Raw genomic sequence first — 19,091 nt, forward strand, 5'->3', positions numbered from 1 at the left:
TCTCTATTCCAAACAATTTAGAGCCTATAATCTCCCCAATCAAATACCTGTCAGAGCCAGAACCAAATTTCTACGATCTCATTTTCCTCATCGCATGAACAGTAGAATTGCTCCTCCATCACTGTAGGAAAAACAAGAAGGTTTGTTCCATGGTGAGACAGGTGTTTTTATGCCTGCGATTTCTCCATCTGCCCCTAATCAACATGTTCAGTTGTTCTCCACTGGTTCAGGCAGGGTTATAGAAGGTGAACTGAGAAAGTGACTTGCATGTTTCTCTCTTGTATTCAAATGTTGTTTAGCCATGAAGGTAAGGAGAACTTTTCATTCATCTTTGCAATAATAGCAAATTCTACTGTGGTAGCACCTACAAAATTCAGTCAAGACAGTATTATAGACATGTAAGAAGAAGTGCCGCCTCTCCCAAAGGAATGATGTGAAACTTCTCATCAGAGATGGGCAAGAGATGAGGAAACTGTTTTTAAAGTTCAGTAGGCTTTTATAGCTTATGATCTTGCAGTGTACCCTGGCAGCAGTTGAGCCAACAGCATCCTGGGCTGTATTAGCATGTTGATGGAAGTGTTTAATTCGCCTGTCTCTCAGCATTCACCACACCTGGATTATTGTGTCCAGGTGTGGACACTCCACATCCCCTTTGCCCAGTGCAAGAGAGACATGGGTTGACTCGAATGTTTTCAGTGGAGGGCCACCAAAATAGTCAAAGACTGAAGCATGTGTCCTCTGAGGAGAAGGCGAGGGAATGGGGCTTCTTCAGACTAAAGAAGAGGTTTCAATGGTGAGAGAACCTAACGACAGCATTCCAATACCTATGGGGATGTAATCAAGAAGCAGAGCCAGTCTTTTTACTGAAGTGCATGGCCAGAAGATGGGAAATAATGTACATAAACCAAGAGGCTCTGACTTGAGGGAAAAATACTGCAAGAACAAAAACCATTCACTGTGAAGATAATTAGGCATTGGAAGAGAGCTTGCCTAGACAATCTCTGTCCTTATGAGTTTTCAAGTGCTGCCTGGCAAAGCCCTGAGCAACCTGTTCTTAATTCATTGCTGACCATGCTTGGAGCAGGAGGTGGAAGTAGGTGACCTCCTAAGGCCTTTGATACATGAATTATAGTATGATTCTGTGAACCAAGGAAGACCCAGAGAAGGAGGAGTTGAAGTGAATGTCTTCAATGAAAATTCACGGACTTCCTTATAGGTGATCAAGCAAAAGAAGTCAAATGTTTTTTATGAGCTAACATTTCAGATGTGAGAGATTCATCTGCCCAACCACTAGAATTATGCAGTGACCCAAAATTTGTAGAGATGGAAAAATGCACAGAGAATGGGAAGAATTTTCAGAGTATGGTACAGCTTTTCTGAGGGGTGGTTGGGACCGACAGTCTAGAGAAGGGATAGTTATTATCTCTTCCATTTGCAGACAGGTGGTTATCAAATGAAGCAACCAAGGAAAGGGGTTGAAAATGTGAGAGAATGGTTCTCCCCTAAAAAGGGGAATTAGGTGGTACTGCTTGTTGTGGCTGTCAATTTAAACAAAATAATAATAATAAAATAAGTGTTAGTTACATTAAATCCTTGTGTTAAAAATCATATGGAAAAATAATGGAAGAAGAACATCCATTGAGAGCTGTTAAATACAGTAATTTTTCCACTAGAGTTGGGGAGAGTATATGAGAGAACTGGGTTTTGGCTGCTACTAGAGACAGAGGATGAAACTCTGACTATTGAAACTGCCATGTTTTGCCTCAAGGATCAGCCTATTACCTAAATGTGGGTTGTTGTATCTACTCAGGATTTGCCACCTTTGCAAACCTTAACTGTATGATGTCATAGTCTGACAGCCTGTCAGTGATTAGTTGTTGATTGATTCATACTGATGATCTAAGACACTGAAATCATTATAAAGGCATGAAATAAAAACATCTGTTTACTGGAAAAGGGCACAGGTGATTTTTATCTGGCTGTTGGTTTTGTTGATTTTCAGTGGTAGTTCAGCATTCAGTTTGGCACAAAATTCCTTCATCACTGTTTCTTGCCTACAGAATTGGTATCCTGTTCTGAGCTTACTCTTCTCTCATAAAGAAAATAGTCCTTTGAAGACTGTCAATCTTTGTGAAGATGCATTCTTCATGAAGATGAAAGCATATGAAGGCATATCATATATGCCTAGGTATTTAGTTCAGTAACTTTATAATGATACTTCTATGTAATAAGATCAGAAGGAAATGTTTCAAACTGCAAAAAATTAGACTACTTTATCCTTTGGATAAGTTGCCAAGTACAAGCGAGTGTCTGCATACAAAGTATTCAGTGTTTAATTAATTCAAAAATATTCAAGATTCATCTCCTGCTGGACAATCTGAGTAGGTAACTGAAGTCCAAATGCCATTCAAATAATCATGTCAAGAAAGTGAGCTCCTTAAATTAGCAAACTTTTGTCCTGTGTGGTTGGTGGCAGTTTGTAATAGCCTGTAGAAAATATCCAGTACATAATTAAGGGCATGTAATTTAACATAATGTGCTTTGAATGCAGCAAGTGAGCATAGGGTATGAGGATATTGTAACAAATTTATTCGCTGTAACTTTTTTCAGTGTGTGTGGGATTTTTAATTATCACAACATGTTTCAAGAACTGCAGATAGAGAACAGCTATAACAGCTTCTTCATATTTGAATAAATTAATGTTAATAGCAAATATGTGATGACTGCAAGAGAGGTAGGAGCAGAACTCTAGAAATACTAATGAACTTACAGAGCTTTATGCACTTCTTTCCACTCCTAACTCAATGTATATTAAATCTGATCTGTGGGTATGGCATCCAGCAGACTTCTCTGGAAAGCACGTGGGTGGAATGAAGAGGACAATGAAAGGGATCTATAGACCAGACTACATCTGCCAGAAACATTTTTATAAAACAAAAACCTGAAGCAGGGAATGTATTCCATAAAAAGCTTTCCAAGTGAAGATAGGCTGCTTTGGCTTATTCTTTGTTGATGTTTGACACATGATTCCCATCTTCTCTTCTGTTCTAAAACAAATGTTAGTAGTCACCATATTTCGCCTGTGGCTGGAAGCTGGTTGTCTCCCACTGTGTCTTTTGCATTGATATATATAAGAAGAAACCAGAAAGTGCATGATGGCTTTAAAAAGTGATGACTTTACTTTTTGGTTGGTAGTCTTTGTCCGGTTAAACACTCATAGACCATGTTAGAAAACACTTGGAAGTCTTCACAAGATTTATATCCACATGAAACATACTTAATCAAAATTTCCAGGCTTCAGCATTAATATACTATTAACATATTTATACCGATAAATAAACACCGAAGTTTTTAACAATCATCAAGGCTATTGTTAGTATGGTCTTTACATGGCATGGTGAAAAGCAATGTTAATATATTAAGCTAGACAGATAACACTTGAAAAAAACAAGAGCCTGCGTGCATATACTGTCAAGTCAAAGATGTGACGCAATTAAGCATGTACGCTCTTTGGTTCAGCTGGCTTTGGTCTTAAATACTTATTTGCCCATTTGGGGGGGGGGGGGGGGGGAGGGGGCAAAAAGAAGCTACGAAACTAGTCAATGACAGAGGACTGTCTATTAATGGATCACAAATATGATCCATTATATGATCACAACCTAATGAAATTTGAGTTTTATATTCAGCTAAATGCAATTATTTCATTCTGTTCACCTTATACTTTCTCATTGAAAGACTAGTAGTGAAACAAAATGTTGAAGTTTATAACATACGTTGTACCAGGTTTTACAAAAAGGGAAGAAATTTGTATAAACATGCTGTTTCCCAAAACTGAAAGCTCAGAAATTTGTGTTCAACTGTGATTAATCAACTGGTAAACACTGTACTCATTGCTAATTTTAGTATTCTTTATGCAACTGTATTATAGAGAAAATATTTAGACTTGTTTCTGCCTCTTTGTTGGAGGTCTCTATACCATATATAGTTACTGTTCTTTTGTCAGCTTCTGTGCAATAAACTTTTCTTGGTGGTCCCTGACATCTATATATAATGACATGTAGTTCAACTTAAAGAACACTCTTTTATTTGTATGTGTTAGTTAGAATTGTTTTTATCAAAACGGGAGCAAAAATAAGAATTTAATAAGTCACCTGAAATGGTATTATGAGAATTTGTAGGAAGACTCTGGAACCATTCAGAGAAAGAAAAGGACATTGTGAAGAATGTAATGTTTTACATACAAAGACTCTTCCTGTTGAATGATCAAATGCTTGTTTTAAAATACATTTGAAGATAACAAAATATTCTCACCAATGGAGTTGATGAGATGTTTGACAGGTAGCTAACGTCAGATGAAGATGTTCTTAGTGATAGTTCTTACTCTGTTCTAGAATACAGGAGAAAGCACACTGAAGCAATCAGTTATGGAAGGTGATAAGTCAGTGTAATAATTCTGTATGTGCTAATTGTCAAAAGTGTGACAGGTTACAATAATTTAGCTGGAGTCACAGTTTTGCCAGAAGAAAATTTTCGTTTTGGGAGCCTGTGATTTTTTTTTTTTTTTTTTTTTTTAATTTATGTTTTCTGGAAAGGTGTCAGTAAGAGAAGATAAAATAGTAGCTACCGGGGCACTCATTAAATACTTTCTGTTGTCCATTTAGAAATTACTTGCCAGAGAACTCTGAGGAAATCTGCTTGCATTCAATGCTAATAGATATTGGTGAGCTATTTTGAAGTCCTAAGATGGTGTTGGTTGCTTTTAGCAACATGGTATACGCCATTCACAAGGAGATGAGGACCCTGGTTGCTACTTGCATGCCTCTGCCAGAACCTCAGATGGTTGTTGGATGTGTTTAGGGGTGTTTTGAAAAAGGAACTAACAGGTTTGAAAATGGTGGTGGTGGGGTTTGAAAATCCTTCTTTGTTACCCTTTCAATTGTTGTTTAGGATGCTTACAACCACCAGCTCAAAAAAAAAAAAAAAAAAGAGTTAATTTAAAAAAAATCACAGCTAAACATAATCATATCTCATTCTTTAACTTTCTGATACTTCAAACTTGTGCACAAGAAAATTCATGGTTGACAGCAAGTGGAAGCTGCCATCATATCAGGGTTTCCATTTATTCTTCAGCTTCCCCCTTGATGTCAGATTTGACTGTGAAAGCAATGACTTATGGAGACCATTGCAGGCATATGGTTTGGGTAATGTTCACAGACTGCACAATCTTTCACTTGTCTTAACAATGGAAATGGTAATTAATCTCCGTATTCTGTAGCTCTCATCTTGATCTTGGTGGTTACTTTTCTCTTGCAGTGATAAGATGCATCCTGATATGACTAACCACTATTAAAAACTGGCATCCATCTAGCTCCCTAGCTATACCTCATGAAAGAATCTAGAATATATTACATTTATTAGTTACCTTTCCTTGCATTGTAGCTTTATACAATGACTTTTCTTCATATCTTTGTTTCTTTTGCTGTATTTTTTTCCCCAGGCATTTCTTTGTTTCATACTTCATTAAACCAAGTTTGAAGAATTGATTTTATTAACTGAAACACTAAAAAAAAAGTCATTGGAGTTAGTGGCATGAGAAAGACTTGCAGGAACATATCTTTTTAGTAGTACTATAAAGGAAAGTCTTGGAGATTCATATTTTGAAATCTAATTGGCTTCTCACTGTTGTGTACTTTTTCTTGCTAAGCACTAGGGAAAATTCTTGGTGTTTTTTTGTTTTGTTTTGTCAGTAAATACTGCTATTCTTCAGTGGTTTCTATTACCTGGATAATTATCATCATGTATTTTCTTGTCTGTGAAACAAGCTGCTGTGGGTCTTGTGTCTTAATTAGAAACAAGTATTTCTGAGCTGTCGGTTACCACACAGGACAAAAACTGAACTGTGGCTAAGTGGTTTTTCATCTGCTTGACAGATGACATGCTTACAGAATAAACAGAGGGATGGAGGGTATAGTTAACAAAACAGCCGAAATTTCAGAAATCCTTCAGTAATTACTGTTTTTGAACTGAGTCAAACCTCTCAGAGTCCAAGAAAAGCTGCACAATGACTAGGGGACTTTGTCTTTCGTTCTTTTAAAGACATTGCTGAGATATTTTTTCTAGTAATACCAGTTTGTATAGCAGTTAAAGGAATTGTTTTCTCCACCTGGAAAATAGTATTTTTTTGTGAAAGAATGGAAGAGCTTAAATTTCATAGCTGGAAAGTGAATATATAATTAATACTTCCCCATTGTGACTATAATAGAAATTAAATGGTAAAACAAAGCATTTTCTCTGGGAAATATAGTTGTAGAGAAAAAAGCAGAGCTGTAGGACTGGCAGGTTGAGCATTTATGAGAAATTTCATCCTGGTAGCCTATTTCGTGAACAAGGGGGGTATTGCTAATAAGGAGACATAACAAGAAAAAAAAAAAACAATCCTAAATTATTATAAAATATCTTAGTCCAATGAAGTTGAATTTCCCAAAAGTTTTGCTACTCACTCAAGCTTAGAGTAGGTTACATTTTCGCAAAAATGCAAAGATACATGATGGCTCTTTATCATTCTTCTGGTGGAGAGTTTGTCCTAGGAGTGTCCCTCTGTTTTGTTTCTTGGTTCTGGGAGATGTTTTTCTTTAGCAGAGGTGTGCACACAGACTGACTGAGTTTTTTGAGATGCACCATTGCAGCAGTGCTTGGCATGTTTCTGCTGTCTGGTGATATGTAATTGGGGTGAGGATAGGAGTCAGGGCATCCTAGGGGAAAGAAATGGAGACCTAAAGGGGTAACTGCTTGCCTCCCTTTCCAAGAACCGCTGAAGTGAAAGGAAAATTTTTTGAAAAAGCTACTATTTGTGAGAGACAGGGGAGAGAGGAACAGAAGGGGAGAGGAAATTTTATTTTTTTTTAAAAAAAAAAAAGCCCACCAAGTTTATTAAATACGTTCTCAAATCCATGAGCCACGATGTGCTTCTGACCAAGTTGCTTGCTGATTGCAAATTGTGCCTTGTGAATGCACCTAAACCCCATGCTCCAATCTTAGCCTTTCTTTAGTATTAACCTTTACAGAATTATCCCATAGATTTGAGAATAATTTTTGTAAATGGGCAGAAGCCCATAATGACCAAGAAACAAGAGGTTGATCTGTCATTAGTAGTAAGCATATTGCACTTTTCTGCATGTATCTGTTTTGAAGGGAGATGCACAACACTGAAAGTGCCCTACTTCATGGTTAAGACCGTATTATATGGCACATGAGCTCCAAAGTTTTAGGTGTCTGTATTTACTTTCTCCATAGGAAAAAATAAATGGTTATCTTATATACAAACACATTGCTTTTGTATGCCTAAATTTAATTTCTTTTTATTAAAAAGATATTTTTGGAGCTGTTATCACAGAGATAAAAATGCATAATTCCTGTATTTCTCTTACTATTTTAAGTACTTAATTTCTTCCTGTGTTAAGAAAGGAAATAAATAAATAAACACTCTAAGCAAGATTTGTTAATGCAGAGATTCATTGTTCAGAACAGTCAGGAGATCCTCCAGTATGGTCCCAGCATGCCAGCCCACTGCAGTCCGCAGCTGCCTGCAGTAGGTTGAGCAGGAAGAAGCTATCTGCTGCAGACCTCACTGTCTTTTCAGCTTGATTTAACTGGATAAATATCCTCCAGATGACTTTCAGGATCAGGGTTTCTTTCCTCTGTTTCTGTTCTGTTTTGTGAAATATGCACTTATTTATATTAAGGACTTCCTTCCTTTAATTAAATTATTCAATGTAGCATCTCTGATAATTGTCGTCTGGGTGAATTTGAGAGTAAGAATACTTACATTATTGCAGCAGGAATTAAGAAGTAGATACAAGTAGGAGTGAGGAAAGAGAACTGTGAAGTTAACAAATTTTTAAGGCCGCCACGATATTTAGAATAGTTCAGTTGGAAGGGAAGATCATCTAGCCCAACTGCCTGACCTCCTCAGGGCTAACTGAAACTCAAAGCAGCTTATTGAGGGCATTGTCCAAATACCTCTTGAACACTGACAGGCACGGGGCATCAACCACCTCGCTAGGAAGCCTGTGCCAGTGTTTGGCCACTCTCATGATAGAGACATTTTCCTCATGTCCAGCCTGACCCTCCCCTGGCGCAGCTTTGTGCTGTTCCCATCCTGCCATCACTGACCAGGGAGCAGAGATGGGTGCGTCCATTCTTACTCCTCAGGGAGTTGCAGAGAGCCACGGGGTCACCTCTCAGCCTCCTCTTCTTCAGATGAGACAACCCAAGTGTCCTCAGCCTCTTCTCACAGGACATGCCTCCTAGCCCTTTCACCAGCTTTTTTGCCTTCCTCTGGATGTTCTCAAGTACTTTAATATCCCTTTTATATTGTGGAACTCAGAACTATATGCAATATTCAAGGTTAGGCCACAACACCACTACATATATCAGGAAAATCACCTCTTTTGATCATCTTGCTATGCTAAGTTTAATGCAGTCATCTTCTTTCTGCTACTCCTTAAATAATGAATTTATTCTGTGTGACCTTTGCCTGAAATAAAAATACAAAGGAGCATTGGGAACGTAAATAGTCCCTAAATCCTAGAGTTTGCCCTTTCCCCTGGGATTTCCAGCAGCACAGTCAGGAGGCAACTGTTGTCACTATTCATGTCATTCTCTTCAGTTCATTTACCAAGAGTGATATCAACAGAGAGGGCTGTCACTACTCTTCTCCCCTAGCAATTTAGGGAGTGAGAGCAGCCTAGAGGAGAGATGATACAGAGCCTGTCTCCTTCACCCATTTCTGCAGCATGGCATTGAGGGCTGCTCAATCCATGCTGTAGTGCTAGATTTATGTTAGAGGATGATAATTTGCATTTAAAGGTTCATCTTGAAATAAACGTAAGAGGTACTTACCAGCCTGCCTCAAATTGTGTCTAAGGAAAAGGCTTTTTACTACTCTTGTAAGAAAGATGTATTTTAAAAGAAATCCAAGCTGCTTTGAGCTTCAGTCAATTTCACCATATGCAATAGTATGTAATTATCTTCATATTGTTTCCTTGTTCTCTCACACAGGCTTGTTACTCGGTTGCAACAGTAAAGCAGTATAAAGCTTGTAAATTAAATGGGGAGAAAATACAGGTTTCAGTCACAATTGTACAATACTATTTAAGAGGTTTGTGGGCCCCAAAAAAGTCTCATGCTTATAATGACTTTCTGTACTATTTACAATCAGTAGTACTTCTGCCTTTCTTTTATAGTAGAATAAATGTGAATCTGTGGCTGGGTTGACTGAATTAAGCTAATTATAAGATAATCCTTGTCCCAATGAACTTAATTTTATTACATCAGTGTAATCAACTGGCAGATTTCAGGTGGAAAAATATCTGATGGAAACCCGACTCACCATGATGAGCAAGATCTTGTCCTGCTAATCAGCTACACCTGGGGAGATACTTGGGGTGGTGGAAAGCAGGGGAGGTGAAGTGAGAGCTAGGGATAAAATACTTGACCTGTAACTGTTGACTTATGACTCGTTCCTTTTATTTCTTCTGTTTCGGTCCTTCTAGTGGAGAGGATACTTGAGTATGGTCAGTGCTGCTGCAAGCCTTCATACTATATGTAGAGTGTGTTCAGTTCTCTGCTGCCTCTGCTGCTCCTGGCAGTTCTTTTCATTATTTGAACTTGGTGTAGGGATGTACGTGGAGGAGGACAATTTTGAAAGTGCTTCAGGATTTGTCATCTCTTCCATAAGCCTCTACCTACCATATTTTGTGGGTATACAAATGACTGTCTTGGGAAGATGAAATTTCATGTGGTGTACTCTTTGGCGTTGGTGTGATTTGGCTGCAAGGTGTTTATAGGTTAACAACGGGTGAATTTGGAAGAACTCACTGTTCTCAAGGCAGGCCTTCTGTTGCAGTATGGGAAAAAGAGTAGGTACATCTCCAGTTAAAAACAATAAGAACTGGAAATGTTTAGGGGTATCATTCTCTGATGAATTACAACTTGTTAAAATTTAGGTTATTTCTGAAATTCCATGATAAGTGACTCAGTTTTGGGGTTACTGCTTGATGCTATGCAAAATATTTCCCTGAACAAATACTGATTTTTAATTTGTGTTGCTGCTGTCTACAGAACTGGGGGAGGGGGACAGCGACCTTGTCTTACACAGCTGTAAACTAAGCATTTTCCTTGATGATGATGTTTAAATTACCTGAGATAGAGCGTGTTTTCTAGAACAGCCCTCTACTTTCACAATCAATCAAAAATACTTTTCTTGAATTTTTTTTTTTTGGAAACCTCTCTTTATAGTTGTATTTGAAGGACTACCATTCAGCAGATCGAGGAAGACCAGAATTTTAATATTTGCTACTCTTTTTTCTATTTGTAGCTAAGGCCAGAGTAATTTCAGTGTGTGAATGAACAGGCTGAATAAGCAGAAGTAAATTTAACTTATTTCAACGGTATTGTTTGGTAGTAGATATGCATGTTTGGTTTTTTTTTTTCATTATACAGATATGAGTGAAAGAAAATCATTAGTTCATACACAGAAGGATCAGTTTGTTCACATAAACACAATCTGTGACGCAAAGGTCAAAAACGTTAATGGTTTCTGCAGTGAGATTTGATAGAGATTAAAAGTTACTTATTTGGCAGGCTGATCCCACTTATGTTACTGATTTCCTGCAATACAGGAAAGAATTAGTCTTCATAAGCAAACATAAAATTTACTTGATCTCTTAAATTTGTAATTCTATAAAGGAAACTCCAAAGGATGCAAGATAGAGTATTCTGTGAAAATATATATATATATATGATACTGACATAAAGGTGATTCCTGAAAGTTAATTTTCAATACGTTATCAGTTTTCGTTGTTCATTTCAGTATTTGTTCATTCAAAATTGTAAAAACTCATATTTTGAACTTAAGAATACTCAATAGTATGCTTAAAATTGTTAATACGCTTGAAATTGTTATTCATGAATGTCCTTGCACCTTCCCCTATTGCATCATGGTCACCCTTGGAGCATCTCTCTGGGTGCTGAGGTCAGTGGTATCAGCCCTGCCCAAGGGCAGGGGTGTGGAGGAACATCGTCCTCCTCCACCCTTCTCTGGCCGTGCATGTTGGGGAGGTGTGGGCTCTGCTGTGGGTTCTTGTATGTTTGTAAACCCTGTGTTCAGCCACTCTTTCTTTTCTAAATGGCTTGCCATGTAACTGCACAGGGACTGCTTATTTTACTTGGACCTTTATCACTTACGGTTAAAGCAAGTCTTTGCAGAGTCAGCATTAAGATGTAGCAAAGTAAGCTACTGTGAAGCTGTAGAAAATAGGTCACTGCAAAGTCAGTGTACAGCTATTGGAAATAACTCTCCTGACCCCTTCCTGACCCTTATTGATATTTGCAGTTACATCTAAAGCAGATATACGATCATATAAAGTGCTTTTTGGCCAGACCTGAAGCCAGAGTTGTGGTGCTGGCCATGGCCTGCTGATAGCCTTCCTCTGGACAGCAGCTCTAGAGGGAGTCCAGAGGCACCCTGAAAGCCAGCTGCTGGCCGAGGAGAGGGTGCTCTCAGGGAGAGGGCAGTTGAGAGCAAATGCAAAGAAAATGGGCCTTCAAACTGGGGATGGATAACCTGCCAGAACATGTCATCTGGCGCTCCACATCCTGGCGTATGGGGACTTCTCATTAGCCAAGGCTGCTCGGTGGCAGCTCAAAAAGTCACTTCTTTGCCTTGAGGTGATGAATGGACCAGGCCAATTTGGGCATACAAAAGAAAATCAAAATTTGAAGCACACGTTGCTGGTTTTGACATTTAAAATCTTTGATTGCACTCTAAACCTTTAACTTTAAAATGCCATTGATTTTCATTAGAAGGCTTTGTAATGTAATTCAGAATGACTCTGTCTTTCTCTCTCTCAAAAAAAAAAATCTGTTAAGGAACTATACTGATTTCCTATTTTGGACTCCTTCCAGTCTTATAAATTGGGATTTAATCTGGCTACTGGACTGAAATAGATATAGAGAGTAACAACTCATTAATAAGATCTTTTGCTTAAATATGTATTTAACTGCAGCTCTGTACAAATGTAATAGAAGAAAAATCTTGCAAATTTCTTAGTGCTCTGACTTAATATTGACAAATATTTTAATATTTCTTCTTTGAGAGAAATATGCGAGGAACATTATTCTAAATTGCTGAAAGCTTGTAGAACTAAATTTGGATTTAAGCCTTACTTCCCTAAGCAAATGTAGGTTAGAGTAAGAGGATAGTCGAGCATTAGTATTGTTTTTTTTCCAAATATCTGTCAATGTATCCTCATGTAGTGAGTTTGATTCATCAGTTTTGAGCTCTAAATTGTTTTTAGAATAATCTACTTTAAGAAATGTTCAAGTCTTGTAAAAAAAAAAAAAAAAAAAAGTGTTTTTTTTTTCTTTATCTGTTCCTGGGAATCAAAAAGCCTGCCCAGCTGAAGCATGAAACTGAGATAGAATCCTCAATCAAACCTTTCTTTAAAAATTAAGGTTACTCTAAGTAGACTGTGATGATATTTTTAGTAATATTATAATCACCTTTCTGCCTCCATATCTCATGGAAATACTGGGAAAAATTTTTGTCTGATAACTTCTATTCAAGCTCTCTTTAAGAAGCCTGACATAAGCCTCTGTACCAGCTATTCTCTGTATGTTTTCAGATTTCATTTGGAAAGGGGTCAATTGAAAACTTTTCCCCTCTCCATTTTGACAAGTTTGAAAATGAGAGATTGAGACGAGTCGTAGTATGTTGTTGCATAGTTGCCTGATACAGTGATATATCTTTGGCTGATTAACGTAAGCACTGCTCATTATAATCACTAATCCTTGTGTAATGAGGTGGCTGTGCTGCTGTTGCTCCTGTGCCTCTGTCCTCCCTGAAAAACTGTCTCCTCTTAATTTCATGGTTTTCAAGGAAGTGACCACGTCATCTCTGTGGACAATAATTTTATTCCTTTGCTGTAAGTCCAGGGCTCATTTTGGGGGCTCTTGAACTTAAAAATAATGTTCAGAATGGACTGCTGGTTCCAGGTTTGAGGCCAATAAAACAGTGTTGTTTTTAATCCACTTGGGCAGCCTTTACCAATCATCTTCAGAGTAAGCTCAATTCTGAGGTGGACATATAGTTGACGTGACATTTCTCAAGGAAATGCAGCATTTTATTGATTAAAAAGCCTATTCTTCTTTTGATGTGTCACTTCATGAGCACAGCAGTGATATGGCTTTTGGTGTTAGTTTTTGTCTGCGAGCAGAGATGTATCTCAGGACATCATGGTCAGTGCGTTGATGCGGTCAGGAAGTAGAGAAGTAACTCACTTAAGCCTACGTTGACAATAGCTAGTGTACCAGTTAGCTGTACCAGCCAGCAGCAAGAACTCCCAAGGCTGTCTTAAACAGTAGTGCTCCAGGCACGTGCTGTAGCATCTATAGAGCTGTTGGTCATGAGCAACCAGTGCAAAATTCAGTGCCAGCTCTGGCCATCTCTTCCATGTGTTAGAAAGACTCACATGTAGATGATGATTAATACAGAATGACCACATGGAATTTGGCTTCCTTCATCTGTTTTTGGGCTTGACAGTCAATACCTGGGTATCTTTTCCAGTGCAATTTTGCAGTTACTGTACTGTAAAAGGATCGAATACATTACAGCAGACATTTAGGACATTTAGTTCACATGTTCTACAGCTCTTCTTCCTATTTTCTGACACACACACACACACAACCGAAAAAAAAAAAAAAAAACACAGAAAAAAGCTGGACTTTCTCCTTCTGAAGTAACGAGCACGATTAAGATGCTGAACCTTATTAGCTCCCATCCTAGATAGCTTTATCATTCTGACTTGGAACTACTGTTCTTTGAAAGGAGGATAGGAGCTTTACTTAATTAGTTCACCATTTAACCACAAATTAGCCAGTAAATTTGTAAATGAATAACTTTAAATTCCAAATTACACTTACCGAAGGAGTATTTGCATTACTTTATGCAAGTGGAATAATTACCTTAGTTAACTAGCACTCAACAGTTTTTCAGTTTATATAAATCTTTCCATTTAAACAAACAAAAAAGCAGAGTGACAAAATCTTAAATGTTCTTCAAACCTTTAATTTAAGGTCTCATGGTCTTAATTGAAATCTTCAGAATTCTTTGTATCTCCTCCCCACCCCCAGGAAATGCAAAAATGTCTTTAGAGTAAGTGAATAAGATCCTCACTTTTCCCTCTTTTCCAAGAATCTTAAAGTTGACATTACCCTGATTTATCCAAGGGGCGTGTCCTCCTAGTCCATATGTTCTAACACCAAACCTATGTAAACCTTGTGAACATTAAGAGAATAAAATAAATCTTGCTCTTAGGTGTAATTTTTCAGCTGCACATTGCAAGTGTAGCTAGAGAACATGTATGTACAACCAGTTACTTCTTCAGGGGGAGGAAAAAAAAGGATCAGTCACAGAAGGTCAAAAATGATATTTATTTTCCAGAGATTAAAACCCAGGTAAGGGTTGTCAGAGGGCTTGGGGACTATATGCTTCAATTAAAAGAAAGGAGAAAAAAAAAAAAAAAAAACCTTAAATGATGTGTTGATTGGGAGAGTTAATGAACATCTGTAAATAAGTTGGAAAATTCTATCTCAGTCAGAACCTCACAGTTGTTTTTATCAGGATAACTCTTTAAATGCTTTAAGAAACTCTGAATCTTTGCCTACTTTGTATGTGCCTTTATCATGCATAAAGCTTTAACTTGACAGGTAAGTTTTGTGTGAGTACTTTTTTCTTCAGCTTGTTTCCGTATAGTATCAGACTCTTCGGGATCCCCGAACAGTAACTGGATAATAATAATAAAAAAAAATTAACAAAATGTGATAGTGTATATTCCTAAACTATTGGTGTTATTTGTACAGTATAATTCTCAATTTTCATCCTTTTCTTTCTTATTCCTCTGCATCTCCCCACCATGCCCCAAATCAAGAGGCTGGAACAGGTTATCCACCATAAAATAAAAGGATTTTGCTATGTGACAATGGATTGTCTCTGAAATTTGCAAAATTTATGCAAATGAGAGACTATTTAAAAAAAAAAATTATCAAAATTCAGAGCCTTAATGTTAGGAGGAAGGAAAGAAAAAAAGAAGGCAAGGACGTATATTACTGGCACAAAAGATGTTCTGTATTTATTTATTTTATGTAGGGTGGAAACAAGTTTATTTTTGGTGTGAGACAAATGCAAGACAAAATGTTCCAATATAGCCATGCACCAAAAGTATTTGTGAGAAACCCTATCAAGGTTCAGTGGAAGGTATCAGAAGGTTAGCCTTAGGCATGGCTTTCCTTCCTGTGGGAGCTTATTGAAATTATGTTTTTATCAACCTTCCTTAATACTTCTCAGCTGGTAGACAGATAGCTTTACATATTTATATCACAATGGTCGGCGTGTTAGTTTTACTGAAATGGCTTTTACAAAGAGATGTTGAACAAGCTGTATATACTAGTACATTGAGAGGAAGAAGGTGGTTCTTTTGAGTATAGGGTTTCTAAGAGGCTTGAGCGTAACTGCTGACACCTCTTTCTCAGTCCTGCGTTGTGACTTTGGAGCTCAAAAAGCTACTTACTAAGGATATGCCTAAACTGTAAAAGCTTTGTGATGTGATGGTAGCAGTGGAATAGTGCTGGCAAATCTATAGACTGAAATGTAATTTCATATTCCTGTGTGGAATTAATTATGTTGGCAAAGTGGCAATTCTGCCAGTGTAACTGCTGCTGCAGTGGAGGGAGTTTGTTGATTGCGGTCTGTCAGTCAGTGGGAATAACTGTGGTGGTAAACGACATTAGCATAAACATACTCTGATTTTGATTTAGGAACAGTTGACATATATTCTGGTAGTGAAATACGGTTTGGTTTGGGGAAAAGAATTTGGTTTGTATCCTGTGCTACTACGATGTATATCTGGCAAGATATTCAGCTGAGGTTAGTGAGGAAGATGATGTCAGATTATTGACCTCCCCATGCATACTTTCACTGAGACCTCACTTCAGCAAGTTGAGTTTTGTTTATCCCAAAGAAAAAAAAAACTTTTTCCCTGTTCCAGCTTGACCACTGGTCTATTCCATTAATAGCCATAGTGATGGCAGACTCCATGAAGTCAGATTTCAAATATTTTGGTACTATCAGCACTGACCTGAAGATCGCACCTAAGAAGTCACTTCAGACAGTGAATGCAAGATGAGGGAAACCGATTCGCTTCCAGTACCACCCAGAGGAGAACTCTGTTACCTGTAGCAAGTTTATTACAGATTAAGAAAGCATATAAGCGTGGAATTTAATGATGAAGGCAGTATTTTGAAGTGTTGATAATCTGAAATCGTAAATTCTTTTGCTCTGATACTGCCATTTAATGTGAAAAGTTGTATAACATTTGACAGAAGGGGTACTTAACCCTAAATTGGCTTTCCTAAGAGCTATTGAATTCTTGAATAACCCTGACATACATGTAAAATTGTAAACTCTGTAATGGGAAAAGACGAAAGAGGAATGAAACAGGGACGAAGCCTGGAAGTGACAAGTGAAGGCTGCGAGTGGTAGTTTGAACCAAACAGCAGAATAGAGAAGCAACTGAGAAGTTGCCCATGCACAGTGGTGAATCCTGTTCAGGCAAAAAATGCCCCGTAGTTACTTCTGCAAACCGAGGTCGGGAGAGGAAGGCTGGCTGCTGCTCTCCCTGAATGTGAGTGCCTCTGAGGCCAAGAACTCCTGAAGGGGGGTGGCAAGGAACAGTGAGAAAATGGCAGTGTCACTTCTGTCACTCATCTGCATTGCAGGTGGGTTCAGGCCTTGCAACTGCTGCTTACGCTGGCAGTGATGGTTCCTTGACAGTTGTGCTGTTGCAGAGCCTCTGGAGTATGGCACACGTGTACCTCCTGATGGCAGGAGCACTCCTGAAAGTTTCCTGAAGGATGTGTAGGAGTCTGTAAAATTTGGCACGTGTAGTTCAGTAGAATTGGGCTTCTAAATTTTTCTTGGAATGTGTCACGTTGAATTACACTTTGTTGCAAAATCTAATGCTGCCTTATCTGTGCTGCTTAGACTGTAAGTAGCATAGACCCACTGAAACTAGGACAGTTTTGCTATGCAGAAGAGGTGTAAGACTTGGATAGGTAACCTGGACTCAAAACAGTTTAATGAAACCTGGCTCCTGTAGACCAGACAGTAAACAGCACTGTTCCATGTATTGATTCATTCTCCTCCTCCCCTGAAGTGTTCGAGACATAAGACTCAGGCCTCAACTTCTTAATCTGCAAAGTGCACATCATCTCAAAAGTGCTATGATTTGGTGTCTTTCCACTGCAGAGGCAAGATAGCTATCACTGCCTATCTGGTTATCAGTGCTGATTCTACATGAGAGCTAGTCATTCCTTGAAACACACAATGTGATCCTCTCACACTTCCAAACAAGTGTTACTTGAGGTCTGAGTCACTGTGCCTCCAGAGGCAATTTTTGAACATTCACCCTCAAGATGCTCTTTCCTAGAATATACAGCCCATTCCTTTTCACTGTCCCACCTTGTAACGTTTTTCTTTTTCATCCTTTTTCAATACTCTCCCTTCTAGGGTATCTGACATAATCAGAGCTGACAGCCAAACTGATAACAGCAGTTTAGGGAGATCAGGGTGGCTGTAAGGGGAAAAGGGAAGCATATCAGTGATGGTGGGGAGTGGAATTTACTGGAAATGTGATGGTCTGGTCTTTTTTTTTCTTTTGGGGAAAATGTAGGAGGAATGTAGGAGAAGGAAAAACTTAGCATTTCAGAGCTGTAATTTTCCTGATCCTCTTGAACCCAGATGGAGCCATCTTGAGCACTAGACTAAAATGTAGTGTTTTGGAGTTTTTAATTGTATAACTATGGTCTTCCGTATAATTCTGACAGATTAATCCATACATTTCTAGGATTGCGTAGGACTGAGCTTTCACACCAGACTTGTTGATTTCATACTGGCATAAGAATTTGACTAACTTCAGTCAGCTTACAATATCTGAGATTTACATTGGCCAAAAAGAAAAAAGAAAATACTGCAACAGACATTTAGATGTTATTTTACTCCACTGAGTTGCTAGTACTATGCATGTAAATATTTTCAAAACTATAAAACTGTATTGGGTGGACGTGAACTTGAAAAGGATGTTCATTAGTTTCTCTTGATTGTGTGCAAGTGCTACTAGCTAATACATCATGGTGAAGCATACAGTGTATTATTTCTATGAAGATATGAAGATTAGCTGTTACCCATTGCATTGTAATTTACAACTTAGTTTGGTGTAACTTTTGTGTGTAATTCATAATTTACAAGATGCACTGACTGTAAAATTTTTCAGTTTCTTCATGTAGGGATTAAATACTTATCCATAATTGTGGCCTAGCTGAAGATGTTCTGAATTATTGAAAATGCTCTGATTTGGCTAAGGAATGTATCCATCTTTCAAAATTCTCATATCACAGAGGTTGAGTGAGAGGTTCCTGACAGTCCCTTTACTTTTCCTATGCAGTCAAGTAGCTTGTTATCTCTTGGTGCAACTTATAGTAGATAACAGCATTGGTAAATGAGAGCTTTTGTAAACAAAGTTAGATAGCAGAGGTGGAAAGGGACAAGTGCTGAACTGGAAATAGCTCTTTATTTCTGTAATAGGCTACGTATCAAGTTCTGTGTTGATTACAGGCATCTAAAAGGGTTGAACAATGGGTGTTTACTACATAGCAAATACACCAAATAATTAAATGGCTTTTTCAAAAATGTATGATGGAAAAGGAAGGTAGTGATTTGACAACAAAGAAAATGTTAGCAGCAATGAGAATAACACCACTGATGCTAAATAGTAATCCCTCTTTTTTTGGACACGTTATCTCTCACTACCTTGTGGGGGAAAATCACAATGAAATAACACTGTTTTAAGCTAGTAAGTGCTCTCAAAGAATTTTTTTTTTTTTTTTTTTTTTTTTTGGTACTAGCCTCTTCAGATGCCTGCTTCAGAAAACTAAAGTCAGCTGGTTATTTGAATTAGCAGACCTTTGACTTTATT

The 19,091-nt window shown here is 37.9% G+C and overlaps 1 protein-coding gene across 11 annotated transcripts in view; it reads left to right on the forward strand.

The window, feature by feature from the left end:
* Nucleotides 1-19,091, forward strand: part of CTNND2 (catenin delta 2) — a 648,554-nt gene that overhangs the window by 39,837 nt on the left and 589,626 nt on the right. The gene's annotated exons all lie outside the window — the stretch shown is intronic.

The sequence above is a fragment of the Anser cygnoides genome, chromosome 2, assembly GCF_040182565.1.
Source record: "Anser cygnoides isolate HZ-2024a breed goose chromosome 2, Taihu_goose_T2T_genome, whole genome shotgun sequence".
NCBI lineage: Eukaryota > Metazoa > Chordata > Aves > Anseriformes > Anatidae > Anser > Anser cygnoides.